The sequence below is a fragment of the Pelecanus crispus genome, chromosome 2, assembly GCF_030463565.1.
Source record: "Pelecanus crispus isolate bPelCri1 chromosome 2, bPelCri1.pri, whole genome shotgun sequence".
NCBI classification, from domain to species: Eukaryota; Metazoa; Chordata; class Aves; order Pelecaniformes; family Pelecanidae; genus Pelecanus; species Pelecanus crispus.
Genome location: NC_134644.1, coordinates 156,693,169 through 156,719,127, shown reverse-complemented (window position 1 = coordinate 156,719,127; position 25,959 = coordinate 156,693,169).

Here is a 25,959-nt window from a genome sequence, read left to right as displayed (position 1 = left end):
TGCTACTTAAACATACGGAAAAAAAATTATGCTGCAAAGGTGGTTGAGAACTGGAGCAGGTTGCACAGCGAGGCTGTGGATGTTCCATCTTTGCGGGTATTCAAAGGCCAACTGCACACACTCCTGAGCAACCTGCATTAGCCGACTGAGTTGAGCTGCAAGGATTTGTCTAGATGACCTACAAATCTGCTTTCCAGACTCACATAATTTTTGATTCTGTGATTATATATTTCTGGGGAGAAAAAAGGAAAAAAAGTATGTTCTGTGTTCTTTTTTTTTTTTCTTCTTCTTCTTCTTCTTCTTTTTAGTAATTTAAAGTTAATTTAAAGGTGAAACAATAATAACAGATCTTGCTCTGGATAGCTGTCATACTGAAACTAAAATCAGTCATACTATTTACCATGAATAAGAATATCCAGACATCTATATCCATCTGGAGATGCCAGGTTGAAACTTTTTTGGAATATTTTTTCGAGTTTTAGCATTCAAAATTAGGAGGAAAAAAGCAAACAGGCAGCCGCACTCTTGTGCTAATGTGATCTTGTTTTTCTACTGCACTTTTGTCTGTATTTCTTTTTAATGGAAAAAGCAGATTCTGGTTATTGTATATGCTTCTCTAAAATTAATAAAAAGCATTGTTCAAAATTGCACTGAGGTCTCAAAAATTGTCTAATAAGTCTATATGAAAAGAAAACATGAGAAAGTGGAGTCAAAGGGCCTCCATTTAGTTTTTTCTTCATTCAGGCTGTGCAAAGCAAATTGTATACAAGAAGAAGCAATATGTGTTTCAGTAAAGGACTAAAGATTAACAGAAGTTCAGAAATCTGATACTGCAATAAATGGAAATGCTGGAAACATGCGTCTTGTACTGGGATCCCAAAATAGAAAGCTGGTGGTATTATTTTATGTACTGCTGTGACAATATAAAAGGAAACCCAACATTTACAAGGACTACTGTTATGGTTCTGAGTTCAAAACAAAACAATTTCTGAAATTATTTTATGTAGATTTGTTAATTGTTAGGTATTAGAAAGTAGACAATTGATAAAACAAAGATGTTTAAATTTGTAGTGTAAAATTGATTTCCAATGTATTTTATTCAAGTACTTGTGAGTTATGTATTTTGCCTTTTCTAAATGAGGATATTGCCTATATTGAATTGAGGCATTCTAGGTTGGAAATAAATAATTTTTTACACACTATCCTGGAAAATGTGAGACCACAAGAACAAAACATATACAATTAAAATGGGTACAAAAAATGGGATGATCTCAGAAATTCCATAATAAGACTTACAGAGAAATGTAGAAGAACTGTAGAAAGGTAGAAAAAAACATTACACATCAGAAGTTTCTAAGTAGGTTTAAAAAGAATGCTCAGTTGAAAAGTTTTTGCATGTTCAAGAGCAACAGTATTTAGTCTTTAAATGTCTATGTGGAAAAGCTGAGATCCAAAAGAAAGTGTGAAAACCAAGGACATATTAAGGAATATTTCTAAATTTCTATCTATTATATTTGAAGATCATTTAAATACAAAAATTCAGTTTATTGACAAACAGTACTGAACAAACTTAACTTCATTCCCTTTTCTTCCTGTCTATTGCTTTTCTTTTAGAAATTTTATTGATGCAATAATTTTAAAATTTGTGAAGATCTTTAAGAAACATTCAGACAAGTGAAATCCTCAGATGCTGAAATTAATTTCTTCAATATATAGTACAATTTTGGTCCTGTTTGTACTCCATTTATACCAAAGACTTAATAATATATGTTGTTCTATATCTCCTCCAGGAAAATAATCTCATTTCCCCATATAGAACCTTGTGATCCAAAAATCAGGTACAGAGTGACTGAACATTTTTCTAGACTGTGCATTCCAGAACAGGAGTAAATTTGAAAAGACAATAACCATGTTGCTGGCACTTCATCCTTTACAACTTTGAGTGAGACAGAGCTTAAATAAGCTCATTTACTCAACTGAAGACATTAATTTGTAAAAGCTAAGGATCTTAGTTATACTAGCTAAAGATCAGGCACATATATGGTTTATGGCAGTATACCTCAGAGAACATGAGTAACTGGTAGTATTGTCTCCAGGCTACTAGTAATTTGTGTTTATCTTCTCTGGCCCAAATAAAAGAATGCACATGCAGATATCTCTAACTAATCTCTTCGTATTTTCTGATCCTCCCTAGTACCCCTCCTAATAACGATGGCAGTTGTCTACATGGGTTCCTACTGAACCACTTGAATTCTGGAAGACAGAGAAGTTGATCGTGCTACCCACAGGTTGCATATTGCACCATAACATGGTTTAGTCTCCTCTGCAAACTCTGGACAACCTCTTACTGCCATGATAGCTTCTGCGAGACTAGTGAACTTTGGGATGGGGAAGGAACAGAAAGATGATAAAATATATAGAAACGGCATTTTTGGTTTTGGAAAATATCCATCAGATGAAGCCTCTAATCCTTGATGCTAGTGATCTACTTGATTTGGACACCATTAATTGCTCACAATACCTCACAGGAGTTGACTGATTACATCTTTGGTACATAAGGGTGAAGAATTCAAAAGTTTCCCTCTTACTGCAAATACAGAGCAGTGTGATCCCTGTTCCATTTATTCTGGTAAATCTAATTTCTGGGTTCATACACCACAAGTAATATATGGAGACTGGCTCTAGAAACCAGAAAATAATAGTGAGTTGTTAATGCTGGCATCTGGCCTCTTCAATGTCTAAATGAACTGGAAATAGAAATCAAACATAGATGACAATTTTCTCTCAAAATGAAGATTTCTTTCTTTTTTCACTAAGTATCTTCATTCTTGGCTATTTCACTTTTGTATTTAGTTGAATGATTCTTTAGGCTGTATGTGATAACCTTTACTGGAACAAATTAGCTAGCTCTATGTAAGAAAAATATCAAAGCTCCTATTGACTTAAAAGCTTGCTACATCCTTATCTATCCAGTACTTACTTATCCAGAGGCAATTCAGACCTGCAGCTTACTCATATTAAATTGTATTTTACTCCCTAGCTAATTCCAGTGTTTAGCAGAGGTATTTCCAGAAGTAAATTATCACTTCATAAACAAAAGGAAAGCAGAATTGGGCCCTCTGCTAATTTGCTTGCTTGTTTTACTGAAAATGGTTTTGCTTCTGTCAAGGTAATTGCCATTTATAATTTAACAAACAATTGTCTGCTCTCACTGAAGCAACTGAATTCTCTGATGCCAAGCTATGTGTACACTCTGTCTCCATGTGTGCAAGGGCATACACATCTCTCTGTATTTTACAATCTTTTATAAAATTTGGAGAAGAAGATGATTTCAGCTCTGTGGAAGTTAACATTCATCAGTTTTCTCTGCAAAGCCTTTAAAACCACAGACTACATTTAAAAAAAAAAAAAAATAAGAACAAATTAGAGTGCTTATTTGAAGAAAAAGCAAGCAACACAAAACAATCAACCTGATATTTTTGTTTAAACAATGAATACTGAACATCGTAGTTCAATGAAACAGTTAAGCCAGATTCTGACCCTGATTTATTGAAAACTCTTGTGGCTTATCCAGTCATTTTGATCTGTGTAATTCAGAATGGCTTCCAGGAGTCAAGAAATGTGATACAGATACAAATTCCAGGTAAGATGGGTATGTTTACAGATCTGTGAGCACGTTCACACTAAGAAGGAGAATATCTAAAAGCCTTTCTTAGGTGCAATAACATGTAGACTTGTAAGGCTGGAAGTACTTTCAGGATGTTCTTGAGGCAGCATGCAGAGCTAACAAATTAAAAGAAGGCACAGATTGTAGGAACAGAGGTAAATTATTTCCAGACTGCCTGGTTCCTAGGAATCCACTACCCTGCTTACTCCATACTCTAGTCTGTTCAGTTCACAATCATCCAATCATCTATACATAGCAATTTTTAAACAAGTGAAGAGGTGAGAAGCAGCTTCTAGACAGTTAAGTAGATCAGCAGGACACCCACAGTTTCAAGACTACTTAACTGCATGGGGAATTGAAACTGGAGTACTCCTTCCTAAAATGGATACTTGGCATCACTTTCAGTTTACTTATTTGCTCTTACAGTTATATTTTTAACTTATCTTCTACATTTTTCTGTTTCGTGTAGCTTGAAGTTGAGTTTAGAAGTTCTCAAACAGAAACCTATGACCTTTCACGTCCACCCACCCTTCTGTTGACATCTTCACATTCAAGAGCTGAAAGAGGGACTCCATTATCCCTGCAATCATAGTGCAAATGCGCAGTTTACTTCACTAGAGAGGTCACGGTCTAGAAACAAAGCACTTTGGTTTATGCTGTGTGAAACAAAGAGAGGCATGCCTACCTAACAAGTAAAACACAAGCTATTTGAAGCTCCTAGGTTTTAAAACCAGGAAGACCTATGCTATTTGTTCATCTGTATTTACCGCCTTCTCAGCAAAGTCCAAAGATTCCACATAGAAACTTTTCCATTCAGCCCATCACATTTTCAGATAAAAACTGCTTATTTTTCAGCTCTTAGAAATGTTGTTTCCTTCTCTGAATATTCTGGCTGTAGATCTTTTGATCTGTTTTGTTCTATCTGCCCCTCAACACTTCAATTAAAAATGCAGATTACAAGAAGCAGATTATGAATCTGGACTTTCAGAAATGTCCTTCCACTGTTTGTAATAAATAGCCCTCATAGATTTATTATTTCCTCAGTGTATTTTTACTTTCTTTCAAAGTCTCTGCATTTTTGCTCTCTTCAGCAAAATTACTGCCTTATTCTTCCTTTATTAGTTAAAATAATTCAGATGCGCAGAAACGATGTTAATCTATGGTGCATTTTCTGTAATTTTCTAAGTCTCTATTACCTCAGCAAATAAATTTCAAGTAATTTTTCATATATTTTATGTTAATGTTCAGTTCCACCATGGCTGACAGTTTTGAGTTTCTACCCAAAAGCAACAATTTCAGTAATTCTTTTGTTGTTGTTTTAAGCTTTGGGAATTTCAAAGCTGAAGGTGACTCATTAGTCTTTTCTGAATATTAACTGAGTCTGAAAGTTAACTTAGGCTGGAAACTAATTTCTTTAAAATGTCAGTTATACATGTTGAATCTTTATTTTTCTCTTCATGATACTTGCACTATAGCCATCATGATAAGCCACTTAATCCTCAGTCTTACTCAGTTTCCTCACTGTCCTGTTTTAGGTTACTAGGGTATATCAGGGGGACACACTAGTTTAAAAAGAATTTGAGACAGAGACAGGAGCAGCACAGAAACCACAAAGTCTTGCTCACCAAACTCCTATTCTACTGTGAGTTCTTTCATCGCAGTTTTAGTTATGCCTGTGAATGAAATAAACAGACCTATAAGTCTGAATCTTGAAGAGGCTGAGCAGCACCTCCTGTGAATGAAGAATACTCCCAGAAATCATAGGGGCTTTTTCAACAGTAACTGGAAAATAGGAAAGACATTTTTCTCCTGAGATCCCTTTGCCCTTTTATTTTCAAAATTCATCTGAGCCATAGATGTTTAATTTGACCATATAGCAATTTATGTTTGATAATCTGATTCTCATCTACTAGCATTTTATATGATAGAGTTAACCTTCTTATTCATAATAGTAACATAAAATCAAGGTCTGAGGAAATGAAACAGGAAATGAAGCACTGCTAACTAAGTGCTTTTCATAAAGCATTACAGGTATTGTATATTAAGTAGGAATAGTTCAAATTCAGATTTTTTTTTTACATACATCTAGTTTGCATCTATAGAGTCTTTAATTTTTAAGCATCAGGTATCAATAAGAAATACTGCTACAGAATGGATGTTTTACATATGCTTACTAGTTTTCTCTTTAGAGAATTTCCAAATACAGCAAAGTTAACTCTTACCAACTATAAGAGAAACATCCTATTCACAAATGTTATAAAAACTCATCTTATGCTAGCTAAAGTATTTGCTTCTCCTTCATTTTCTGGTTTTGTGCAGCAATTTTGCTGATATGAAATTAAGCATTGCTTTTTATTGTATTTCACATTAAAATATAGCATTTTTGATAGCTAGAAACTGCATACACTATAGATAAATTGTTTTATAATAAAGGGTGATAATGGGAGGTCAGAATTGAAAACCAAGTGACTATATTCTTCTGCTGCAGAGATAGGAAGTTAAACCAAAATACTGATAATGAGAATGGAATATGTACTGTAATTATAATACAGATAATTATACATAAACAGTACCACAGATGATTTAAATGATTTAACAGACACTTCCATGCAAACTTTTCTTCTCATTGTTAGGTGAAGGGATGCTCTGAGTTTGAATAGTCCAGTGTCTTTCTCTGAATAGCTATTAATGCCATTCAAAGTCAAAGGGACCCATTTTCCTTAAAAAATGCTCCGGATCAGACTGAAGTGTTTATCTCAAGGACATACATAACATTTTTAAGGCATTAGAATGTGACCCAATATTAATTAAAGTGTCTAGGAAGAAAGTGAAACTAAAACAAAAACATAATTTTACTCCATACTACTAAAGTCTTCCACAAATCATGACACTTTATGCAAAGATTTAAGCACTCACCCTGTAAATTATGAGCTGTAGATGTTGGAGTTTGTGACTCAGCCCAATATGGTATGTAACTCCTTTAATTCCCATGATAAGTATTGCCAGTGAGGGCACCCTGTACGTTGCAGAAACATTCAGCACTCCACATGACCATAAGTCCATGCAGCAGTGACTGGACCTCCAAAGGTCTATACTATTATGAAATATACTCCAGTTTAGTTATTACCTATATTACAGCTGAGCCTGGAATCCCAAAGAAAATTAAGACCCCGTTATGCATGTATCTGTTTAGAGTTTTATAGTCTCAGAAACACAAGTCAAAAAGAGAATACAGGGGAAACAGAAGTAGAGAGCTATGAAATGATTTCTTTGAGATGACACAGCAAGTCAGTGATGAAATTAAATCATTAGGACTTCACAAATTTAGTGAACTGCAGTAATCTGTTCACTAGATAGCACCGCGTTTTCTTTTAAGCTCTAAGGTGTGTTTTACAAGGATGGTCTTTGTTATGGATGTTCCTAGGAAAAAATCCTCTTTCCTCTACACTGTCTCTTCCCAATGGCATTTGAAAATGCACCTGTGCCCCTAAGCTTCCTCTAGATGAAAAGGGGGGAAATATCTAAACAGTCTCTGAAGAGACTGTTGTTATGTGCTAAAATGTATGCAGAAGACTAAGAGCAGGGAAATGTTCGGGGAAATAGAGATGGATCAAAGCTAAAATACAATTTTGGTACATCAGATAGATATCATGTAAGCTGCAAATCAGAAAAAAAAAACCTTATAAAATTTGGAGAAGAGAGATGTAACGTAATTATATTTTTCAGGTTAGTTCTTAACATATCATGTAAAACCATGGCCATCTCATTAGACACTGTCTGAAATGGAAATGTAGTGCTAGTCCTAGAGAACTAAATGAAGAATAATGACAAAGAAAGAAGATATTGGTGACATCCTAAAAATGCATAGGAATGTCAGCTTACTGCAGGAATGATCACCTTTCTTACATCAGTGAAGATCTGTTTTATAGCATAGATATACCAATTTCTGCGTGTTCTTTGTGACAGTGAAGTAGTACAGAAGAAGGCACAGAGATCTTCTTTTTCAGTATGTCTTAGCAGTGACATTGCCTAACTGGATGTTTTCTGCCTGTTCATTTTACCTTATTCTTTTTTTTCTGATTTGCCAACCTGTCATTTTATCTCTATATTGCAAGTTCTCTTGTTCTTTACATTAGGAGATAGAACCAAATTTCACTTGGTTTGCAATTTGCCTTTGTTATGGTGATAATTACGCATATAGTTTGTTTCAATATATGTTTCCTCTGTTCCCTATTTTTATTTTCAGGGAAACTTAATTTATGATGAACTGATAAAATCTGCATATGCAGATATGACTGGAGCCTTGCCAATGTGAAACCTGTCTACAAGAAGGACCAGAAGGAGGATCCAGGGAACTACAGGCCTGTCAGACTGACGTCAATACCGGGGAACATTATGGAGTGGTTCATCTTGAGTACGCTCAAAAGGCATGTGCAGGTCAACCAGGGGATCAGGCCCAGCCAGCATGGGTTCATGAAAGGCAGGTCCTGCTTGACCAACCTGATCTCCTTCTATGACCTGGTGACCCAATTAGTGGATGAAGGAAAAGCTGTGGATGTCATCTACCTGGACTTTACTAAAGCCTTTGACACTCTCTCCCACAGCATTCTCCTTAGGAAGCTGGCAGCTCATGGCTTAGGCGGGTGTACTCTTCCCTGGGTAAAAAACTCACTGGATGGCCAAGCCCGGAGAGTTGTGGTGAATGGAGTTAAATCCAGTTGGTGACCGGTCACAAGCGGTGTTCCCCAGGGCTCTGTTTTGGGGCCAGTCTTGTTTAATATCTTTATCAATGATCTAGATGAGGGGATTGAGTGCACCCTCAGTAAGTTTGCAGATGACAACAACTGGGTGGGTGTGTTGATCTGCTCAAGGGTAGTAAGGGTCTACAGAGGGATCTGGACAGGCAGGATCGATGGGACAAGGTCAATTGCATGAGTTTCAACAAGGCCAAGTGCCAGTCTCTTCTCCCAAGTAACAAGCAATAGGAGAAGAGCAAATGGCCTCAAGTTACACCAAGGGAGGTTTAGATTGGATATTAGGAAAAATTTCTTCACGGAAAGAGTTGTCAAGCATTGGAACAGGCTGCCCAGAGAAGTGGTGGAGCCACCATCCCTGGAGGTGTTAAAAAAATGTGGAGACGTGGCACTTTGGGACACTGGTTAGTAGGCATGGTGGTGTTGGGTTGACAGTTGGATTGATGACCTTAGAGGTCCTTTCCAACCTTAATGATTCTATTTGAGTTTTACTTTCATTAAAAACTAATCCATCCACCAAGCCAGGAAACATGAAATTAATTATTACTCTACCCTTGATTTGTTTAGTGGTGGACTTGGTATGGTTAGGCTAATGGTTGGAGTGGATGTTCTTAAAGTTCTTTTCCAACCTAAACAATTCTATGATTCTATGATTTGTGGACTTTCAGTTAACATCATGGTTTTAACAGTAAGCAGTTTCTAGCATAATCATAGTGCTCATTGTTTGGTATTCTTTCTTTACCTTGTATCTTGTATCATGTTATTTCACACAATTTCCTCTCCTTTGTTTTAATTTACATGAAAAAAATGAGGATCTTGCCATAATTTTCTTTGGCATTTCATAATTATGCATTAATGTGGTGGGTTGATGCTGGCTGAACACCAAGTGCCCACCGAAGCCACTCTATCACTCTCCTTCTCAACCACACCGGGGAGAGAAAATATAATGAAAAGTTCATGGGTCAGGGATATCACTCACCAATTACCATCACGGGCAAAACAGACTCGACTTGGGGAAAATCAGCTGAATTTATTAAAAAACAAAACTGACTAGGATAATGAGGAATAAAACCAAATCTTAAAACACCTTCCCCCCACACCTCCCATCTTCCGGGGCTCAACTTCACTCCCAATTTTCTCTACCTCCTCCCCCCACTTGCCGCAGGGGGACAGGGAATGCGGGTTGCAGCCAGTTGATCACTTGTTGTTTCTGCCACTCCTTACTCCTCAAGGGGAGGACTCCTCACACTCTTCCCGTGTTCCAGCATGGGGTCCCTCCCACAGGAAACAATCCTCCATGAACTTCTCCAATGTGGGTCCTTCCCACAGGCTACAGTTCTTCAGAAACTGCTCCAGCGTGGGTCCTCCACAGGGTCACAAGTCCTGCCAGCAAACCTGCTCCAGAGTGGGTCCTCTCTCTCTCCATGGGTCCACAGGTCCTGCCAGGAGCCTGCTCCAGCACAGGCTTCCCATGGGGTCACAGCCTCCTTCGGGCATCCACCTGCTCCTGCATGGAGTCCTCTACGGGCTGCAGGTGGATATCTGCTCCACCACTGACCTTCATGGGCTGCATGGGGACAGCCTGCCTCACCATGGTCCTCACCACCGGCTGCAGCGGAATCTCTGCTTCAGTGCCTGGAGGACCTCCGCCTCCTCCTTCTTCAATGACCTTGGTGTCTGCACAGTCGTTGCTCTCACATATTCTCACTCCTCACTCCAGCTGCAGTTTGTGTCCAATTGTGGTTTTTTGTTCCCCCTTCTTAAATATGTTATCACAGAGGCACTACCACCATCACTGATTGGCTCAGCCTTGGCCAGTGGCAGGTCCACCTTTGAGCCAGCTGGCTTTGGCTCTGTCGGAGATAGGGGAACCTTCTAGCAGCTTCTCACAGAAGCCACCCTTGTAGTCCCCTCACTACCAAAACCTTGCCATGCAAACCCAATACAATTAAGTACAGGAAGTTCGTATCTGTAGAAATTAATATTTTCTATATTCATTAATAATATAATGTTTTATTTTGATTCCCTGTAACTAAGTGTAATGCTTAATATTTTATAGGCAGTTGATAACTGTGAATCATGTTTACAGTATATGGCACTGTATAGTACTATCGCATTATGTCCTGTGGGTGAGGAAAAGCTGCAGCTACAATAAAAAATAAATAATAAGGGAGCTGTTATAAATCAAAATTCCATAAAACCTGATGATGTCTAGGTATAACCAAAATACTTCTTTTACTATTATTATTTTCAAAAGCCAAGTTGAGAAATTTTCCACAAAATTTTCAGAAGGAAAAAGTAAAATTGTTTTGACTTACCCATTTCAGTTGCTACTCATGTGTTTCATTCTAATAAGGTAGAAATCTTTCAATCTTTTTACATTTATAACTGATTAAATCTTGGTTTTCAGGCCATGCAATATGTTGAATTAATATTATGTTATATTTTTAATATTTAATATCATGTTCTGACATAAAAATGAGAGTTCAATATTATTGAAATATGCATTATAGATGGTCTCTCGCTTGCTTCACCAGAATTTTTTATTTTTGGAAGAGTAGCTTTTCAATAACATTTAGCAGCACTCTCAACACAAAAGCAAAACTAGAATCTTCACTTGGAAAAAAAAATACATTTTGACATACTGACTTTATGACATTATTAAAATGTTCTAAAATTGAGTTGTTCTTAGGTTACTAAGTTAAATCTATGTTCCTATCTCCATTACTGAAACTTTTAAATGTCCTGGCTAACTTCATTGAACTTTTTCACATTACATGTCTACAGGTGCTTAGAGATTTATCACTGTGCAAGTCACACATGTCCCAGTTATGTCATTAAACTGCCACTGGATAAAATACAGAAACTGTTTGAGAGCAGAAACTGGAACCCTGGTTTCCTTAACCTCCCTGCAAGTGTGTCCTACTTTCTAGCCAGCATGCTCCATTTTGTTCTCTCTGCAACATTTTCTTCATCCTTTCTCTGGATCTGACTTCAGTTTCTTTATTGAACTTGATTTATTTTCTTCATAATGGCAAAGCTTCCTCTAGAGAGATGGATAGTGCTTCTTTATGTGAATCAGACTAGCATGACATCTAAAGGGATGGCATCTTGTGGGGGAGAAGAGTACAGGTGCAATCTCCTTCAACTGCTTTCCTAAGGCTGAACTTTAAAGTAATACTTTATGAAAAAAATGTGTGCTATTCTGGTTACATTTCAAAAATAGAAGTTCTTTAAGAGAATGATAACCTTCGTTCAGTAAGTCTTGCAGAAGACAGACAAGGCACGCTCAAGATGGGTGGGATGAACTATATTTAAAAACATACTAATTACCTATAAGAAAGATATGGATTACCTACTCGGATCAGACTTTGAAAACCCCAAATTACAGCATTGGATTCTGTATTTAGGGTTTGGCATTTGCAATGAGCCATGTAGAGTTCAAAGAATCCCAAAACCCAGCTCATCAGTGGGATCATTGGATACACATCTGAAATAAAATGTCTACATACTGATACCAAAGAAAAAAGGTGAAAAAAAAAAAAAAAAGGAATGACATATAATATATTGTATAATATATTAATTTTATAAGAAGCCACAGTCAGCAGCTAAGTTATAATAAAACATAAATCTTCCTGTAAAAAAGTTTCAGGTCCTGACAAATATTTCCACAATATATATGAATATATATTTTTTGTAGAAAAAGATGAAATAAAAATGCATCTGCCTTACTGAAAATATGTATGGCAGGAAAATCCAGCAAAAGTTAGCCATTTAGCTGAGTGCCAAGAAGGCAATCATAAATGGACTTATAAATGACATAAACCTGAAAAGAAAATTCAGCTTTGTTGATGTCTGACACTAACACATAAAAATATCTCAAAATTCAATACTTCATATATCCTGTTTGTTGAAAACTGTGCAGACATCATAATTACATTACTAGACTATAGAAAAAAACATGATGATGATCATGCTTGGCATTTATCTAGTACCTTTCATCCAAGGATCTAAAGGGCTTTGTAAACATTAACTAATTAAATATGATTATAACTTCCTTTTAGTGCAGACAACAAAAATAGTTATCCTTCCTGAGAAGTGCCTTTCATTTAATGTTGTACAGTGATGGGTGGGAAGTGGAAAATTTCTTTTAATGAATATTACTTCAGCAAATTCTTTTTTCATGCTTTGTCATTTTAGGAGGCTATGCAACCAGTACTTTCATGCCTGTAGCACATCCCACACAAAAGCACCTCTAGGAGTTCCACTGCCTTTTGTGGAAAGCTGTTTTGCTTCTGCTTAGACATGTAGCAAGTTTCTGTGCTAAGCTACCTGATGGAAGCAGATTGAAACATCTATTTCTAGTCCTTGACCTGTGTCATACACTTCATGTACATCATGCTTTCTGTGTGTTACCTCCTTTCACTACAGTGGAACATCACAGAAAATCTTCATTAGATCATCTGTGATGGCACCTTCGTAAAAATCTAAGGAAACAAAGTACATCTTTCATGCCATACAAATCTTCTGAGTATTTTGGATTACTTTTAAGGCTCATCACACAAAAAGGACTCTCTTTACACTAAAAAGCACAGAAGATGCACAGAAGATCCAAACAACATAACAAATGAATAATGTGTCCCTGCCTCAGTTTTCTCACCATTCTACAGCTGGGCAGGATTCAACAAGTTCAAAATATTTTCACCAGGTGCTGGTTCAGCCTCATTACAGAATAAAAATAGACGTAATGGCTGCATGCAGGTATGCTGTCCCAATTTGGAATCAATTACCTATGTCTCATTCCACACAGATGTTTCTCCATATAATTATTACAATCAATTAATTCTCAATTATTTTTCTGCTAAGTACATTGACTTCTTTCATAATAATTTGTTATTTTATGTTTAAAAAATTTTGGGGAAAGGCTGGTTTCAGTGAATGTGCAATCAAAGGACATTTTCCTCTCTCTGGTTATAAATCTAGCAAAAACAACATGGGAAGAAGGATTTGAGGAAACATGTAAAGCCATGGGAAACAAAGTAAGGAAGTAAGTGTATACAACCTTATCAATAATTTATCTCTATATATGTATATAAACACACACACATACATATATGCAGATATAGATAGATAGATGCATTTATAAATATATACATATAATACATAATAAATATATAAATATATATAATATATAAATATATCCAAATATGCAATTTAAAAAAAAAAAAAAAGCAAAAAGCAAAAAAAACCAAGATAAAGAGCAAGAGAAGGAAAGAGATTCATCTCAGAAGCTCATGGGGTTTCCTTAACCGTCACATCTATCTTTCAGGGAGTGACTTGCGTACTCAGTAGAGTAGATGGCTGACACCTTGTTCTGTTTTTTAAATGAAAACTTAATTCCAAACCTGGAAACCATTTCAACAGAGGTTCTGCAAAAATAGGTGCATTTCTGAATAAAGTATTAGTTTCAAGAAACTGATGGTTTTTTCCTGACAAAGTTCCTTACAAACTCTATTTCTAGCTCTACTGATTCTATTGCATAATGACTAGCCTCACTGTGTTACCTGCATCACAACAGAACATGCCAAAAATTGCTTTTCAGGGACACTGCTTTTGTAGGGCAGTCTAACTCACAAAACAAACAAACAAATAAAAAACTCCTATTACCAGAATGAATATGGCCTTAAAAATATACCTGAGAGGCTAAATATATTTCAAGTATGAATCAGGGATATATATTAATTTGTTTATGTAATACAGAAGATATTACATAATTTAACCAAAGGGGAGAATGTGGATAACAGTATTTCTCATGGCATTTCTGCCTTAATCAGAAAGAATAACTAGTGGTAACTAGTGGTAACCTCAATCATAAAGTCATAAGGAAACCTAGACAAACACTAAGCTGGTCTTTGTATTACAAGGAACAGCAACAAGTTCATGTAAAAAGAGTGGCTTTATTCATTAAGGATATGATGCAAGGACATGTTTGACATACATGTAATGACATAAAATGTAAGTGTACATCTTTAAAAGATTTTTTTTCCCTGAAATTAAGTTTTTGAGTATATTGAGCTCTGAAATAACCTGTGCACTTAGGTAACTCAAGACTGTTATTATTCTATGTTCGTTACTATATTCCTTATTCTATCCTTTAGCTATATATCCTGCAAGTGTATGGTGGGAAAGAAAATTCTTGAGAAAAGTGTTGTGGAGCATGTGGGGAGGTGAAGGAGAGAAAAAAAAAGTGAGTAAGATGAAGGACTGTTGGGAAAGATGAAGTGGGATTTGATGAAGCAAGAACCACTAGGAATGGGGAACCACTGCGGTAAAATTATTTCTGTGCTACACAAACGTGTGTTATCAGTAGTGCTACTGAATTACAAGTGTGGGTTTTTTAGCAGATTTTTCATGAACTGTATGTATGAAAATCATGCTCTAGAATTAGGCTGAATACAGGTAAATTTAAGAAACACCTTCTTTGATTTGAATGATCTTATAGGTCTTTCTCATTTTCAATATCTACTATTTTGCTAATTTGGCGAAAAAGCCAAAACTATTTTAGTTTACATTTCAAAGTGTTAACATAGCAAAGTTTTGCATAAGAAGATAAATTAATCCCTTTAAAATAATTGGAGCCTTTTGTTAAAATGGTTCTGGCAAAATCAAATCCAAATTTCTGTAAGGTAGTAATGTATTTTATTATTCATACAATTCAGGCTGAGGGAAATAAAAGGCTTCTTTGTTTTCCTACCAGATTCAGATTCCCAAAGCATGATATGGTGATATAAAAGAAGCTTATATTATGAGGGGGTTTATGTCTTTTTAAAAGCTCACACTGATTCTTCTAAGATACCTTGTCTGCCCCTTTTGTTGGTTTGGGACCCATCTTTGTAAATGCTGTGGCTATATTCTGTGAATATTTAATACAATTGTTGTTTTCTTCTAGGAAAGATGAATAATCTGGATTTTGATGTAGAAGCTGGAAACTACTTTAAATATGTAACTATTTTCTTCAAGTCATTCCTGTAGGCAAGAGGGGGCACATCTGTTCCCTAGTAACTGGAAAGGGTTCAATAAACAAAACTTCATAAAGGTTTTTTAGGGGTTTTTTTTTCAGGATTTGCATGAGATTTGCCTACGAAAGGATATTAGCAATTGCTGGAAGGTTTTTTTCTAAAAAAAAATGAATCATTACAAAATAATTCAAAATGATCAATCAAAGAATGCATGCTTGAAATGCATCCATGCAATTTTTTTGCTTCTATTATTATTATTATTATTATTATTAATAATAATAATAATAATAATAATAATAATAATAATGTTTGGGGCTTTTTTTCTTTAGTGTAAAATAAGCAAAGTTAAAATATTGAACTCTTGGTGTTATAGTCAACAAAACAGAAAGCCACAGGACTTGCACATATTTAATGACAAAACTGAAGAACAGTTTGGAAAAAATGCAATGACTAAAGATCAGAATCGTCTGAAATAGAAAAATTACAGTGGTATGTTTGTGGTTCAGCTGGGCAGTAAAAAGCCTACCCAGCATCAAGTGAACAATCAGGTGACTTGTAGACAGTGTCCTTGCTGCAATTCTTCACATACTGTTTTTCTCATAACAATCATTATTAGAGGCAACAGAGTAATTAAGATTTGCATAACATAATAATACTGATTGAAGTCTAACTCTGATAGATGTCACCCAGCTTGATAATTGGATCAGACAAGAAAAAAAAGGATGTAAATCATGAGATTTTGAGAACTGTTCTGATCCAATGCATACCTTAATAATACTATGAAACCTTTCAGCAGCAGAATTCAGACCAGAGGCAAAATAAATGCCATCCTGCCAGATGTCGGTAGTAGCAGAACAATCATTACAGGAGTGCCCAGAGACTCTAGACTAAATTGGGAGCCATTATGCTAAGTGTTGTGCATATACGTAGTACAAACTGGTATTTGGATGTCAGAGTTTAGTCTAAATTGCCAGAACAGGTGGAGACAAGAAACAAGGGCACAGAAGGGACCAATGACCTTCTGCTTCCTCGCAGTTGGGCGTGAGAGCAGAAGAGATGGGTCCTGAGCCCAGCCAGCCAGCTAGAAACCAGCATCTGCCCAGGAGCCATCCAACTATGTTAGTGTTAGGAGTGTGATATAGCTGATTGTGCAGATACATCTCCAAAAGTCTCTGTGACTTCTAAACTATAAGTGGCTCACATTAAGCTAGTGTGGAACAAGGACCAGGCAAACTTTTGTTTTCATTGTGCACACATTCCTGGCTTCCCCTGAGCTTCTAAAGAAGCCATCATAACGGCCAAAACCACAGTAACCTATGTTCTAACTCAATGCAGAGGTGACATTTAAAATAATGTAAATGACCTAAACATTACAGTTATAGACCTTAGCAACTGACCAAATTTGAAATATTTTCAAATAAATAAGCAGAAATTAATTAATTTTTGTTATCATAAAATCACAGAACCATTTAGGTTGGAAAAGACCTTTAAGATCATCAAGTCCAACCATTAACCTAACACTGTCAATGCCTGATAACCCTTTCTGTGAAGAAAGTTTTCCTAATATCCAACCTAAACCTCCTCTGGAGTAACTAGAAGCCATTTCCTCTTGTCCTATAGCTTGTTACGTGGGAAAAGAGACCAACACCCACCTCACTACAACCTCCTCTCAGGTAGTTGTAGAGAGCGATGAGGTCTCCCCTCAGCCTCCTCTTCTCCAGGCTAAACAACCCCAGTTCCCTCAGCCGTTCCTCATAAGGCCTGTGCTCCAGACCCTTCACCAGCTTCGTTGCCCTTCTCTGGACACACTCCAGCATCTCAATGTCTTTCTTGTATTGAGGGGCCCAAAACTGGACACAGTATTCCAGGTGCGGCCTCACCAGTGCTCAGTACAGGGCGATGATCACTTCCCTGCTCCTGCTGGCCACACTATTCCTGATACAAGCCACGATGCTGTTGGCCCTCTTGGCCACCTGGGCACACTGCTGGCTCATGTTTAGCTGGCTGACAACCAATACCTCCACGTCCTTTTTGGCCAGGCAGCTTTCCAGCCACTCTTCCCCAAGCTTGTAGCATTGTATGTGGTTGTTGTGACCCAAGTGCAGGACCCGGCACTTGGCCTTGTTGAACCTCATATAATTGTCCTCAGCCCATCAATCCAGCCTCTCCACATCCCCCTGTAAAGCCTCCCTGTCCTCAAGCAGATCAATGCTCCCACCCAACTTGGAGTCATCTGCAAACTTACTGAGGGTGCATTTGATCCCCTCATCCACATAATTGGTAAAGATGTGAAACAGAATTTGTCCCAATACTGGGGAACACCACTTGTGACCAGCCACCAACTGGATTTAATGCCATTCACTACAACTTTCTGGGCTCGGCCATCCAACCAGTTTTGTACCCAGTGAAGAGTATGCCATTCCAAACCATGAACAGACAGTGTCTCCAGGAGAATGTTGTGGGAAATTATGTCAAAGTCTTTATTAAAGTCTAGGTAGAAAACATCCATAGCCTTTCCCTCATCTACTAAGTGGGTCACCTTGTCATAGAAGGAGGTCAGGTTAGTCAAGCAGGGCCTGTTTTTCATAAACCCATGCTGACTGGGCCTGATCACCTGGTTGTCCTGTATGTTCATTCAGGTTAATTTCCTCTAATTCTAAGTATTTTCCTTTTTTTTTTCCTCAGAAATTTAATCTTCAGCAAGTACAGTCCAAAAAGATTAAGTTACACATTGATTGGATGCCAGCTCTGACATCTTCCTGAATACAATAGATGTCAAATAGTTAATACATGTGATGTCTGAGTCTTAAGAAAATGGATGTACAGAAAGAAACTGAGTAGCTTTTTCTTTGTTTGTTTGGTTGGTTTTTTAATCTAATGAAGCAAAGTTTAAGTCTACAGAATTGTTAAATTGTCATACATCCTAAAGCTGTGATCTACTAAACTTCCAAACATACTAACATCGAACATAACAGCAAAATATCCCAAAAGATTATTCTAATTAATTTAGAATGAGAAATAGTAAAATATGGTCTGTTTTATTTTGAGAAAAGTTGAGACATATTCTTCACTTTTCATAAGGTGAAAATGCATTGGATTATAATATGAAGAGCTAATATAAAAATACTTCAAAATATGTGTTCAAGGATTGCCTATTTTTCAAGAAAAATAAGATGTAATGAAAAGGTATGCTTGCTGGTTTTCAGTGTTTATTATCTTTATAAGTAAGCAAAAATGTGGTATTTGTTCTTGAAATACAGCTTTTTCTCCATTCTAGATGAGTGTGTATATTTATTATATACATATACTGACTATAACTGTTATAAATAATGTTACGGGAATTACAAGTGATATGCAAATATATTATTATTATTATGATGATACATTTTAACAAAATGTCATTTGGTAAAGCAAATTTCACTGAAAATTATAGCTCCACATGAACATGCATTCAAACTATGAAATATCTTTACGATTACATGAAGAATTACATTGATGGTTATTCTGTTTACCCAGTAGCTCCTTGGCATGTGGTTTGGAAACTTTCCTGCTCATGTCTTCAAATTCATGCTAGTAAAAATACCAATTTATTTACCTATTTTGATTTTAGCAGAGTTGGAAAGTCCTTAAAGCCTCTCAACAGTATTAAATTTGTCAAAGACACTGTGCAAAATTGTAAATATGTATAAAACAATTTCCAAAGCTTATTCCAGAAAATACTTGTTATTCAGTGCTGGCACTACAATTTTTCTCTTTTATCTTACTCTCTATGGAATTCATAATTACTGACTCAAGGTCAACTGAGTCATGTTGTTTGATTCTGCTTTTGTTACAGAACATAATTTTGCTCAATTTATTGCATTGGTTGTGTACTGTGAATAGCACATTGGAGTTGACCAATACAATAATTTTTCAAATGCTATTTCAACCTACTTTTAATTTGTATGTATTTCTATCTAAACTTTTCTTCTTGTGAGCAATCTTTAAGAAAATAATTCTCAGAATTACTAATTTCTGTAACAAGGGTCATAGCTCAACTCTTTTCAGGCTAAGAAATGGAAACAGAGTTATTGAAAATAACACTTGAGGCCTACTATAAAGGATCATTTTAAATGAGATCTTTAGTATTTTATTTTAAGCAAACAGGCAGTAGGATAACATTCACTAGGAGTCATATCAAACAAGTTTCTCTTTGAAATCAAAAAATAAGTTCAAAGTTCCTTTAAACTTAATTATAAATTTTTTTAATTTAAACTGTGATAGTATTCAGTAAATGATTTATTGTAGTACTAGTGAACATTCTTCTCCATAGTATAACAATTTTCCACTTCATTGCTGCTATTTGAAAATGACATGAGAACTTGGTTCACTTATGATCTCCTCTTGTTAATGATTTATTGTCATGGTTGCAAAGAGTTTTAGCTGGCTACTACAGTTTCCTTTTTCATCAGTGCAGTTAAAAATCACCTTTCTGTTTTCTCAGTTTATGTTAAATAACTATTCTTTCTGGTTTTAAATTATAATTGCTATGGTTTGTCTAGACAGTAATGGAAGAGTCAACATTGACATCAGTGATGGAATTTCAATATGCAACACTAATTCTCCCTTAATCCTTAGATACATTTGTTGACTAAGTCACAAGTTCCAATCCTTGTTAATGTCAAAAAAAAAAAAAACAAACCCAAAAACCCAGCATAAAAGAAAACAGTGAAAAAAAGAACTTGCAAGGATTGTTCACACTATGATCTTTCAGTCACAGTGGAGCCTCAGCTCCTAAATTCCAGCACAGGTATTAACAATATCTGATTTTTGCAGATGTGAATGCAACATTAGCTCATTCATCACAAACCTGATTTGTTATACTTTTTTGAAATTTAAATTTATTTTAAATATATATTTATAATTTAGATTTATTAGATTTAGTACAAAACCCAAAATCTACCCAAGTACTAACAATAACATCCACTGATGCAGGTTGCAGAGGCAGTCTAATCTACTGCTTAACTGTCCTTGCTGTTAGAATGTTATTCCTAATTTCTAACCACTAATTCCTTTGCACAAAGTCCTTACAGCAAGTCCAATTCACAGGGAATACAAATGAACAATCTTCTCTTGTAAAAAGTGAATTTGATCTGTGGAAAAATGTGGATTTCTTTGTTGATTGTCTTGTGTATTTTACTCAAGAATCCATAAGACCAGCTTTGTAATAAATGATCTAATGGTGCAGACACCTCTGTAAAAATCAACAACAGTCCAAGTTTGGATAGATGATATTTTGAACACTTAAATCACAAGAAAATATGTTGATAATAAAGAATCTTACTGGTACTCTTTTAAACAAAATGTTACCCTTTACACAATTAATAAAAGGTGAGTGTAGAACATATAGAATATGATGCCTATGTCATACATAATTATGTGGTTCTTACAGGCAGAAGTACATGACAGAAAATGGAGTTATGATGTTGAATCTGAAAAATATTCGGATTCTGAAGACTGACCTGAGATGATTTTTCATATTATAGAATGTGCAAAATATATTATTAAAGATTTGGAGATAAAAAACTCTTTCAGAAGGAAGATACAAGAAAGAAGGTGGTAGAACAAGGTTGAGAGGGCAGGGAAGGAAAGGGGATGTGGAACTGTGTTTCTGCTCTATGCTCCTCCATTAGTGAGATGTTGTACAGTTAATGTCAGCTTTATAAGAGACAGGATACCACTACCTTCGAGATCACTAACTTCTTACCTTAATTAAGAGGTGAGGTTAGTCACTGCTGAATGATGGCATTATTTTTCTTGAAGATTGAAGACTGAATGTTGTCCCTGAATTACTCCTGGATTTCTTCCAGGGCAAAGACCAACATATCAGGACTGGGAATCATGCCATAAATGTCTGCTTGACACACAGTAATTTACTTGCAAATGAAAGAAGAAGAAGAAATAATTAATGTGATTATTGATAGCTGATTAATCTTCATGTTGGAAGTGTTCCCCCAGTACTCAGACACTTTGGTTCCTTGGCAATATCTAATTATAGGGTATTCAAACAGTCAGCAAAACTGTACTTCTGCAGTTCAGAACATCTTCTGTCTTAAGATCTGAGACCTTAGAATCATAGCACCACGCTCTAACCAACTGAGCTAACCTTCAACCTGAAAAGTACAGTAGAGGATCCTAAAATCAGATGTAGAGTGGCACAGTCAAAAGATTAACCTTCAGGTGCGTAGCTTATGAAATTAGTCTTGAAATCCTTTTGCACTAGAAATGAAATAAATTTCATTATGTCAATTATAAGTTAGTCTTATTTAAAGAATCAAACAAGATTGTCAAGGAATAAATAATCTGCAGAGACAGACATTTCTCCCTTAGATCTTACCTATATTTAAAGTAAATATAAGAAAGATACAATTAGAAATGTTATACCTGGCCTGTTGTTTAAAATTAATACACTGCATTATTAAACCTTATTCAGCAAGCACTAATACTAAATAAATGTTAATCAGTAAAAAATTTTCTGCCAGTATAGAAGGTCAAATCACCTGTGGAAAATCTCTTGTACTGAATGGGGGGGAACAGGCACTACAAAAAAGGAATTTTTTTTTTTTGGCATACACTAATATGCACTTCAAAGGGAGACTCTGAGCAGCATATACAAATCCGAATCTTATTAAAGGCTAACAGCAGGTTCAGTGCTCTTGAGCCCTGTGGAATGCTGTACTGAAGCAGACACTTCTTCTTGTCATATCCTTCCTAAACTCTAGACTGAAAGCAACTGTTATAATCCTGCAGTTTGACCTCTGGCTAATGGGAGCCTAATGAACTTCCTGATACAATTTGTCAGTCCTACAGCTGGTGCTAAACTAAAGCATACTTTAGCTAAACAGTCAGTCTTGATATAAATGTTCCTAGCAACAGAGGAGCCACCAGAATTCTTGAGATGTTATTGCAATGGCTCAGAAAACTGATGAAATTATGTGCCTAGTCTGAATTTGTCTAGCTTAATTCAAAGCGATAAGATTGTGTTATACGTTTGTGACCTAGAATGAAGAACTTTCTATTATTAAATTTTCATTCCTTCTGTAGGCTTTTATAGGTTGTGATCATGATGCCACCACTTAGTCACAGCACTAAACAGGTTGAATTTCTTGGGCTTCTTACTCATATTTTCCAAACCTTTAATAATTTTCATGTAACTTCTTTCATTTATTTACTCACAGACTAATTGACCCATCTGTAAAATGTGATAAAAATGCTTGTATTTGGCAAGTAATTCCCATATTTGACAAGTAATTTCAAACCTGCTTGTCAGTAGATAACATATCAAAATATTACCAGTATGCAAAGTGCCATTTGGTAATACACATGGCAATAATTAAAAATATTCATAGATATTTAAAAGTGCAAAGGTGGAGAAACAATTGAAGCTGTAAACTATGTTCATGCACATACACACCCCCACCCCCCCCCCATCTTCTTGTATGTCTCTTCAATCTCCTTTCAAGTAGAATTCCATATTATATTTTCAGCATACGGCATATAATGCCACTAAGTATAGTCATGACTGTGGCGATTTCAAGTGATTTGTGGACTGTGTGAGAGAGAGCAGCAGTTCAGTAACTGTCTGGGTGACTATATTTAAAGGTATCATGCAAGTAGGTCTCTAAATCACCTTCTAGTCTTCCTGTTTGCCTCAGTCCTACCTTCCTATTTTTGTCTCTCACTATTTCACCTAATTCTTGCTAACTTCCCACTTACTCATTTTCATGTGAAAGCATCATGTTTCCCTCTATTCTAATTAATTCCAAAGGTATCTCTGGAATTAATTAGGTACACGTTTACCCCATAGCACCAATCAAAGTATCATAACTTCTGGGGTCAGGTGCATGCCCAAAAACTCAGCCCCATGTGTAGATGGGACCACTCCTGCTTCTCCCATTACTTGGCTTCCATACAAAAGACCTCAGCTGCACTCGCCTCCTTACAGCTTAGACTTTCCACCCTGCTGATTTTTTTTAGGTGTAAAGGAAGACATAATCTGGAGTCTTGGAGAACTTAGCAACATGAAACTCTGTATTAGTAATATGAAACTGTGGAAAGGGAACAAGCAGGCAGAAGGGCTCAGATAATACACTGAAGAGATCCACAGAAAAAAATTTTGTTATATCCTATCAGTACTTCTGGAAATAGCACCTGACACAGCACTCTGTTGGGAAACATAACAGGGTAACTTAACAGGAGCTATGACATTGAAGGAAATCAGTTTAATTTGGCAGAAATCTGTTTGTCTTTATTGTCTGAATCACTTATATCTGGATTTTCTGCTTCTGCTATACTACAAAGAGAAACCCTTTCTTCTTTTTTTTTTTTTTAGTAGAAAATTGATATTCCTGATTATGTTCTGAACAACTAAAATGCCCGATGTGAGATTAAATGAATTCCTTTTGTCTGAGTATAAGGGGCAGGATACCAATTTTCCTAATATTAGAAATCACACAGTATAAGGGTATGTAATTTAAAACACATTAGTAGCTGGATATTTCCCAATCCTTCATTGATCTGTCTGCTAATGAAAGTGTATTGTGTAATAACTCCTTTCACTTCCTTATGCTCTGTATGACACAGCAACTCTGAGGAGTGTTTTAGGATGAGTCTCTGATAAGTAAAGAATCTAGAATATAATCAAATCCTTTGATAGGTAGTTCAATAGTAAAGTGAAAGAACATGACAGTTATGCAGGATGCTTCACTTCAGGGGAGAAAAAAAGTAAGTTTTATTAACATTTGGAATAATCTAGGTTAAAGCTTGGGATAACAGTATGTAGATTAGATAAGAGTTCAGGAAATCCAGATCCTTTGCAGTAAAACTTCAGGACTTACTCAGTTTTTTCAAGCTTTTTCTCTGTTTCTAATTATCTTCCCAACTTCCAGAAAACAGTGTCCTAGCAATGTCCACCATTGTTTGTGGTGTTCTATGAATTACAGAATGTATTTTAATAGTTATTTTGAATATTACATGAGTGTCAGAAGACAGTGTTGATGACTGCAATGACTGCAGCTTGTAACCAGCAAATCTGTCTAAGCAATCCAAGATCATTACATAGAAATCTGTTCTCCTCCTATAAGGACTGTTAACTAAAGGTACTACCATAAGTGAAGTGAAATGTCACGGGTTTCCTTAAAGGCCCCACTCTGAAGTCATGTGAAATCTTGATTCTGCTTTTAAAAATATACAGTACCCCCTAATTATGTTCAATGTTATTGTTAGTAATAATATTAATAATTAATGCTTAATGAAGCAGAAGTCAAATACCAAATAACTCAGACCTATATCTGTTCTTTTCAAATTTTGCTATTTTTGTCTGGCTAAAACAAAGAATTATAAATACAGTACAGTAACTTGCAATGGCTTCTTCAATGAATAACACCATTTCTAAATTTAAAGTCAGTTGGATTTAAACATCTACCTCTCTTTGAGGTTTTGAGTCTACTTATTCTGCCCAAAGATATGCAGGAAATTCGTAGCAGCAGTTGGTAGAAGTTACAGCATTTTTGTAGTTCACTCCAGTGCTTGAATCACAAAGCAGAAAAAAAAAACCCAAAACCCCCAAAAACCCAAACAAATACAGGGAGGTAACCTGTGTCTTTTGATACTTCTGAAATATAAGCTGAGTAAAAAAATCAAGTCTTACTCTGGATTTCTGCTTCTTACATGCACAGGCACTAGATTTACATTGGTGGAATTGGACCAACAATTCCATGATGGAAGACAATAACAAAACAGTAACCAGGAAAGTCATCTTTATTATCTTAGGCCTGTGTGTGGAGTGAGACTGCATTCTGATCATCCTGTGGCACCAAAAGGAAGTTTTCTTCATATAAAATTCTAGTGACATGAATGCCTAAGAGGTCTTACATTGTCTTTTATCTTCCTTGGACCTACTGAAGGCAAGAGCAAAAATGACTTTTTTTATTTTTTTTTTTCTATTCTTCCTTCCACTGATATGTAATTTGAGGAAAATAGGCTCTTGCTGCTTTTTCTTCCCTTCCCTTTCACTTACATGCAACTTGAAACCACTTGTCTCACTAACAGCCAACCCCAAACTTTTCATTTTTCATATAGTACACAATGTCCATGTACTTTAAAATTAAAGTTAAGTTAATGTTCAACAATTCTGAATTTTATTTTTGCTTTTTAAAAATTATAGCCATTAATTTTGTCCCAACACATATCCTTGCATCTAAATATACATAAGTATTGCTAAGCAACGGTTAGCAGATGCTGTTTTTAGAAGCTTCTGCTTATACAACAACCATCCTTTAATATTAATCATGCAAATTATAATTATGTTCTTCAATAGAATTCAGATTTTAGGCTGTTAATGACCTTTATAGACATTTTTGTGTCAGCAGCAATCATCTGTGCATCAAGTTCAACTGCATCTGCATAAAGCTACTTTATAAGAACTTACCATTTAAATCAACATGAAATCATCAATTGTAACTCCACTAATATCAGTCTA